This window comes from Desmodus rotundus, chromosome 7 (genome assembly GCF_022682495.2).
Source record: "Desmodus rotundus isolate HL8 chromosome 7, HLdesRot8A.1, whole genome shotgun sequence".
In the NCBI taxonomy this organism is placed as follows: Eukaryota; Metazoa; Chordata; class Mammalia; order Chiroptera; family Phyllostomidae; genus Desmodus; species Desmodus rotundus.
The window spans coordinates 89,586,319-89,593,546 of NC_071393.1; the positions used below are offsets into that span (position 1 = coordinate 89,586,319).

The 7,228-nt window shown below is 42.0% G+C and overlaps 1 non-coding gene across 1 annotated transcript; it reads left to right on the forward strand.

Annotated features, from left to right (window-relative positions):
• The first annotated feature begins 6,755 nt into the window (after nucleotides 1-6,755).
• Nucleotides 6,756-6,858, forward strand: LOC112312056 (U6 spliceosomal RNA). The gene has a single exon (XR_002975512.1). It is a non-coding gene; the product is annotated as a U6 spliceosomal RNA (small nuclear RNA).
• The last annotated feature ends 370 nt before the right edge of the window (nucleotides 6,859-7,228 follow it).

Below are 7,228 nucleotides of genomic sequence, written 5' to 3' on the forward strand. Positions count from 1 at the left end.
CTAAGGAGTACTTAGATTACGGGATTCGTTGATATGTAATCCTCAATTTGAAGTTTGCTTTTTCCACTCCACTAGCTGTGAGATCTTCATTTCTGAGTGTCAGCTCCCTGTCTGTACAGTAGACTGCTGGGACTATGAAAGGGGTGTGTGTGTGTGTGTGCGTGTGTGTGTGTGTGTGTGTGAGAATGGCAACAAGTGTTGGTTCCTTTCCCCTCTCCCACGGCCCAGGGTGTGGTCAGGCACACCGTGGCCCCTGAATTGCACACCGTGTGGTGGGGGCTGTTCGTGTGTGCCCTTTTCTTTGGGGAGAGTTAAGAGCTGTCATCAAATTCTCAAAAGATGCTATCAATGCGCAAACACTGGGAGCCATAGCTCCGGACCATATTCACTTTGCCTGTCTGGGTCTTTGTGTCCATCATTGTGTTTTTCTCCAGGAACAGGGATTAGAACTAAGTCTGATAGTGTAGGGGCAGACGTTCAGCTTGATTCTCCTAGCACAGCTCACTAATTCAGCCTGAACCTAAAATAGAGTGTGTGATCATTTGGTAGAGACTATAATTTCAGGGAGAATCCCTTTAAGCCCACCTTGTTCCATTCCCATCTTAGGGAGGTACATGGTTAGTTTTGGCTAAGGTGATGATATGTCCTGGTTTTCCTGGGAGAGTCCTGGTTTATGCCAGGGATAATTAATATTTCCCCTCCTGCACCCCTCCTGCATTCCCCAAAAGGCCTAGTTTGAATGCCAAATTGAGGTTAGCCTAGATTTGTTACCAAATTCACCCCCCACCAAAATCATCACTTTTTAAAAATGAAAGGTTTTCAGATTTTCTTGATTTACATCTAGTTTTCAAAGCACTCAATAATATACTACTGGATATTTATTCTTATTTGAGGTCATAGTGGCAATGAAGTGAAATCAACTTTTAAAATTGTAAAACTCATTCTAGACACATGATGGAGCTAGTCAGATGAGCCTTTATACATCTGTTGGCATGATTAACTGCATTTATCTGGGGCTGGATGAAAAGGAAAAAATAAAAAAAAATCAAATGGATACAAAGCACAATTTCCCATAGGAATCCATCAGTGGGAAAAAAATCACTGCTTATACATTTTGGAAAACAATGAGTAAGAAGATTATATAAAACAATGAAGCTACTTTCTATGTCAGAACCATAAAAGAACATTTGAATGCATTTACAATGATATAATTAAATAAAAATTTGTTATTGGGAAATGAGGCCAGAAATTTTTAACAAGACACCAAGAAAAGAGAAACCTGTGTCACATCAAAGTGAAATGTCCTAGGTAATCAGTTTCTACTATAACAGACATCATTTATCAGGTTCAGCAGGTGTCGGCTACTTAGCTTACTGTGCAATATCTTATTTAATCTTCCACACAACTCTATTAACTTTATTTGTAGTTAGTAAACTCAGTAGAGAGTTAAAGTAACATGCCTAAGCCATCACTCAGCTACCAGGCATCAAATCTATGTACTATGTTGCCTGACTCTGAAGCGCAGACTCTTACCCTCTAAGCAGTAACTTTGTCGTAGGAAAGTGTATCGGAAGAAATTTTCCTTACTGCAGGGCCAGTATGAATAGAAACACGCTCATTAAAACCCTGGAAGCCTCTCCAAACCAGGGCTCCTAGAAAAGTTCTTGCTGTTTTATGGGACATAAAATTACATTTGTGTAGAGAATTTAACTCAACTTTAAACATTTTTGTTCTTCACCTAATATGTTAATATTGAACTGTAAAAGGGCTATTGCAGAGAATTTTCAATGGCGATGTAATGTCATATGATGCTGATTAATATAAATTTTTTTTGTGATAAGGTAACAACTATTTTACTGAAATAAGGGAATTATGTTTGCCGAAATAAAGGAACAAAAATATTCAGCTTATTAAATGCATGTTTATATACATTTATTATATTTTCTCTGATTTAAACCAATATTTTTTTCTTCCAGTTTCAATTTGATTTTTTACATCCAAAAGATAAGCCCTGACCCTTCTCCGGTTTTAAGAATGATAAATAACGAGTGACACTAGTCAGTGTTCCCATGACCTACCCAGGCGCGAAGCGTTCCACAGAAGTGAGCTACGCAGAGGTCTGAGTCTCCTGGATCATCCCTGTGCCCGTGCCCTGCTTTTCTTTCTCCTTCCTGGCAATTTGTGCCAGCTGATCGGATTTGGCATATTCTTGTAAGTCATCCTTAATCTTTGCGGGAACGAGGCAAGGCATGCGTAAATAAATACATGCATTTAAAAAACTTAAATATAGCAAATAACTGCATGAACCTTACCTTATTAAAGCACCAACAGTTTTTTAACTGGAAGGAAACTTTTTCTGAGGTAAACAATATGTTGCATTGCCTTTAGAAAATACGCTGAACATCAAGCGAGCTTGGGCCTGAAGATTCGGGTCATCCATGTACACATCCGTCACCTCACAGGGTTGTGCTGAGCTGCAGTCCGGTGACTTCTGGGTGGGACGTCTGTTTGCCAGTGTACTCCCTGGACGCCTGTGTCTGTATAGGCCTCCTGTCTTTGTTGTGTGTTTGTTTGGGGTAGTTTTGTCTTTTTTTGTTGTTTTAAGTTTATATCCTCCATGGTCAGAGACTGTTTATCCTGCTATATGCTGTTCCAATTTAGTCTCTTTTAGGAATAAGAAGCAAAACAAAAAAGGGGTGGGGTGGGGAGAAGGGGCACCTGGGTTGCTTCATGAGAAACAATTTTTAAAGGAATATATGCCCAGGAGCCTAGGGCAAGCAGAACACAAAAGAAGGTAGGGTTGTGCAAGCTCTCCGTCCGTTTCTGGCTTTGTGGCTTCTCTGCGTGGATGCGTGTTCTCTGTCCCTTCCCACTTCCCCCAGTTACTCATAGTGGCCCCACCTCCCACGACTTCAGCTCGCAGAGGGTCTTTAGTTTGCCATCGTCCTGACTTGGGCCCCCAAACTGCCTTTCCGCAGTGCTGCCCATAGCTCCCTGGAACGTTGCCTCTAAGTTTCTTGAGTCAAGGTCCAGAGAGAGAAGAGGAGGGAGAGAGAGAGAAAGAGAGAATCTGACTCACCCAGTTCAAGCTTGCAAACCACCAAACCACGCCACCTAGGTCACAGGTCACTTGCTAGGTCACTAGCAAGCCATGGAAGGATCTGACTGAGCCAGGTGTGTGTACAGTCACATTCCAAGCCAATGCTGTCACAGGGCTGGTGTCTTAAAGCTCCTGCCCCATTAAGAAGAGATGGTGAATAAGAACAGAATCTCTGGGGAGGAGACATTGCGGGCACTCCAAATTTGGGTCGCTTGGCAGTTTGCAAACTGCGTCTGTCTAAGGCCTTAACTTACACACCATTGTCTTGGTGAGACTGTGAGGGCAGAGCCGTTCACTTCCTCAACAGAAAACAAATGCATGGGTTTTGCAGCAACCATTGTCATTTCAACTTCGTCATCATACACCTATAAATGTATTTATATATGTAAGGTATGGCATGCGTTTTGCCTTTATTACCATGCACTTAAAAATGTGTTTACATATGCCTATAAATATCGGTATATACACATACGTGTGCGATTAAGATGACATTTTTCCAGATTCCATTACAAACACTCGGGGAGCTTTACTTTTTTAAGTGGACTTTACTTTTTAGAGCAGTTTTAGATGCACAGCAACACTGGGGGAAAAGCACAGAGATTTCCCGCATACTTCCTGCCCTGACACGGGCACAGCCTCCCCCGTTATCAACCGGGGCACTTACTGGAACAGCCTGTTTCCTGGCGCTGGTGCGTGTTGGCAGCACGGCCTCTGCACCACGGCTGTGCCGCTCACCACCACAACGAACATTTCCCGGGCGCGGGTGCAGGCCCTCGCATCTTCCCATCGCCCCAACAACACAACACGAGCGCTTCCTCCTCTCCTGCACAACGTGTCCCCGAAAACACACACCAATGTGAAGTGCATTAAATTCAAAAGCAGATGTGTGTTTTTTAAGGAGAGGTTTTTATTTTCAGAGAGCTAAAATACAGTATAAAATTCCTAATTGTGCTTTGTCTCCTAGATCTAGTCTTAAGCTAGATGTAGATGTTCTTTTAAATTTGGGCTCCCCCATGCCAGCTGAGCAGCTGGCCATCCAAAATCCAAAAGGCGACTTTCTGATTCAGATGAGTCCATGTACCTCTCCGTGAATCACGAATCGTTTTTCTTTTTCTGTAAAAACAGAGATAATGATAGTGCTCCATCGTGCACTTCTCACATAGTACTGTGAGAATTTGGTGAATTAAGTCCCATAAAGTGGTGAGAAGAGTGACGGATGCAGTTCTCAGTATGAGTTGTCATTATCAAGGCTAGAGACTCACCACCTTCTGCACAGCTGATGATCTTTGTCTCTGTTGTCCTAAGTTTATGAGAACTACACTTCTGTTTACTGGCCTTTGCATCTATATTTTTCCCACATTTCACTAATTTTCGTAAAGCAACAAGGCTACATGCAACTTAGTCGGAGCATAGCTGTTCAATGCTGCTTGGTTGACGAAGGGGGAACTGAGCCGTGAGCTGAGCTGGCAGGAAGCGTGCCCGTGAGATCAATACAGTGTTCCTTCGTTACCTGGCTTTTTGCCTGATGCTCAGGTGCATTAATGTGTAGTGTCTTTATCTGTGCAGAAGTGAATGCACACGGGTCAAGGGCACCAGGAGGATGCTTTGATAAGGTGTTAGAAACAAAGGAATTCTGTATTTGACCAAGAATGTGATTCTAAAAGCAGGTCCTCTAACTTAAGTACAATTTTGCTCCAAATGGCATAAAATGGATATAAATGTGCACATATTTAAGGGACCTCAGTGGATTTAAAAGTGTGCTCTAGCACATAAAAATACACTCAGCTACCACAAATCCTATCCATATAAATTTGCCCTAAAATAGTATCCCAACTCTAATAACTTTTTTCAATAACTATTACTTAAATATTTCATTAAGAGTTTTTCCCCTTAATTTCTATTGAGTTTAAAAATTTGGAGTGGGCCTGAGAATGGTGGCTGGGGTGGGCGATGCTTAGGAATAATTTATAAAGAAATAGAAGTAATGTTTTTGCCTTGATAAATTTCCCTACAGCATTAAGTTATTTGAAACCATTCTCCTAGGCACCTGGCAGGAAAACAAAACAAAACATCAGAATAAAAAGTGGCTGTGTTACCAGAAAGGGGCCTGGCCCCGAGCGGGCGTGCCTGGGGCCAGCTGGAGTGTGTGGGTTCTTGACTTCGTGCAGGAAAGATTTCACAACACGAGCCCAGGTGACTAGGAGGGTATGTTTATTAAAGCTGGGGACAATGGAACACGGACAGGCCTGGCATAGAAGCAGCAGGAGAGCCTAGACTGGGCCGCCTTAGCTTGCTGGGAAGTCAGAGGAAAGGGGCCTTTGGGGACAGATTCATGGGGTTCCCCTGGGGCAAGCTGTAGCTGCCCATTGCCTTAGAGTTTAGGGGACATGTGCCTGTGAAGAAAAAATGGGGGGGAAAGAGAATGGTATGGACTGCTCCCCAGAGGGAGAGTGCAGTCTGGGTCCTTTGTCTTGAGGCTTTTATCTCTTTCTCGAAGGCCGGAAGCTTAGGGAAGGTCTTAGGGCAAGGTTTTAGCAGAACTTTCAGCAGTTCTCCAGGTGTGCCCTTTTAGGGCCAGGTCTCCAACTGATTGGTCAATGACAGAGCAGGGGTTGTTAGTCATCGAGGTTGGTTCCGGTTCTGGTGTCCTACTGGTTTTGCTGCTTTCCTGGGCCTGGAGCTGAAACACAGCTGTAGCCTAGATGTTATCTCCAGGGAGGTGACCTTCTGGCTGTAAATTGCTGTCTGTCTCAGTTTCCCTATTCCACTTGGGAGGAATTTCACTAGCTTCTACTACCCTGTACCAGTTGAATGGATAAATAAAGAAAAGAGAAGAAAAGTCTAGTCACCAGAAGAAAAGTGACTGGACTTATGTTTTCTTTTGAAGTCTGTTACCACTGGTTTAAAAATCACAAAAGAAATATGCGCTCCTTGTTACAAAATAAAGCATACAAATTTCGAGTTTGTAAAATAAAAAGTGAAAGTCTACCTGCATACACTCTCTCCTTCAATATTTTAAATGTGAGAAGCCAAGAGGAGGCTCCCAGTTTAGTGAGTTAGGTGTGTTAGACGCATTCAGATGGAGCTAACAGAGGTTCCCTGGCGTCTCTGGGACAGACCGGTTGAACCTCTGGGGAGGTGTCAGGTCTGATATTGTCTGTGCCTTTGGCAGTTTTCATCTTGTCCTCTTGTTGCTTTTGATGCCAAATGACTCCTTCCTAAATTTCTCTCCCTCCTTATCTCTCTGTTGGCAAGGCTGGGAGGAAACAGGTTTCTTCTGTATCTTTGGTGGGAGTATAAATAGGTAAAAGCTCTCTGGAAAGCAATTTGACACCTTCTGGCAACATTACAGCATTGTGCAGTCTCGTTTCCAACCACTCCGCCTTTGGGAATTTATCCAAGAATGTACATGCACAATGCAAATTAACATGTGTTTACAAAGCATCATTGGCTAGCAAAAGGTTGGAACTAACCCAAATGTTTATCATTAGTGGAATTGGTTAAATATATTAGGAGACAACATGAGATAGTTTTGTTTTGTTTTGTTTTTTAATTTTGAAGAGGTTTTAAAAAAGAATGAGGAATTTCTCTCTGAACAGATATGGAAAGATTTTTGTGATGATTGATAAGTTAAAATTGAAAGAGCAAAGTACAGATGTTCCGGCAGCACAAATACTAAAAATGGAACAATACAGAGGAGATTAGCATGGGCTCTGAGCAGGGATGACAAGCAAACTCGTGAGGCTTTCCATATTAAAAAAAAAAAGTACAGAATAGTATGTCTATCAAACAATAGTATACATGCGAAGCACTAGTATGTATATCAAGAACAGTATGTACATCAAGCTAGCTTTTGTGTAAGAAAATAAGGATGGAGAAATAATAGATTAGTATTTATGTTTACATGAAGACGTCTTGGAAAAGACACAAAGAAACTCAAACACAAGTAGTATTTGTAAGACGTAGGAGCACGACTATGCTTGGATGTGTTTTATATGCTGGAGTTTTGAGCCATTGTAAACATATTACACAGAAACACTTAAAAATATTGTTATCAAGCAGAATACATTGTTACATATGGCAGAATAATACAGAGGATAAATCTTTGTAAACAAAGATTTGGGAAGC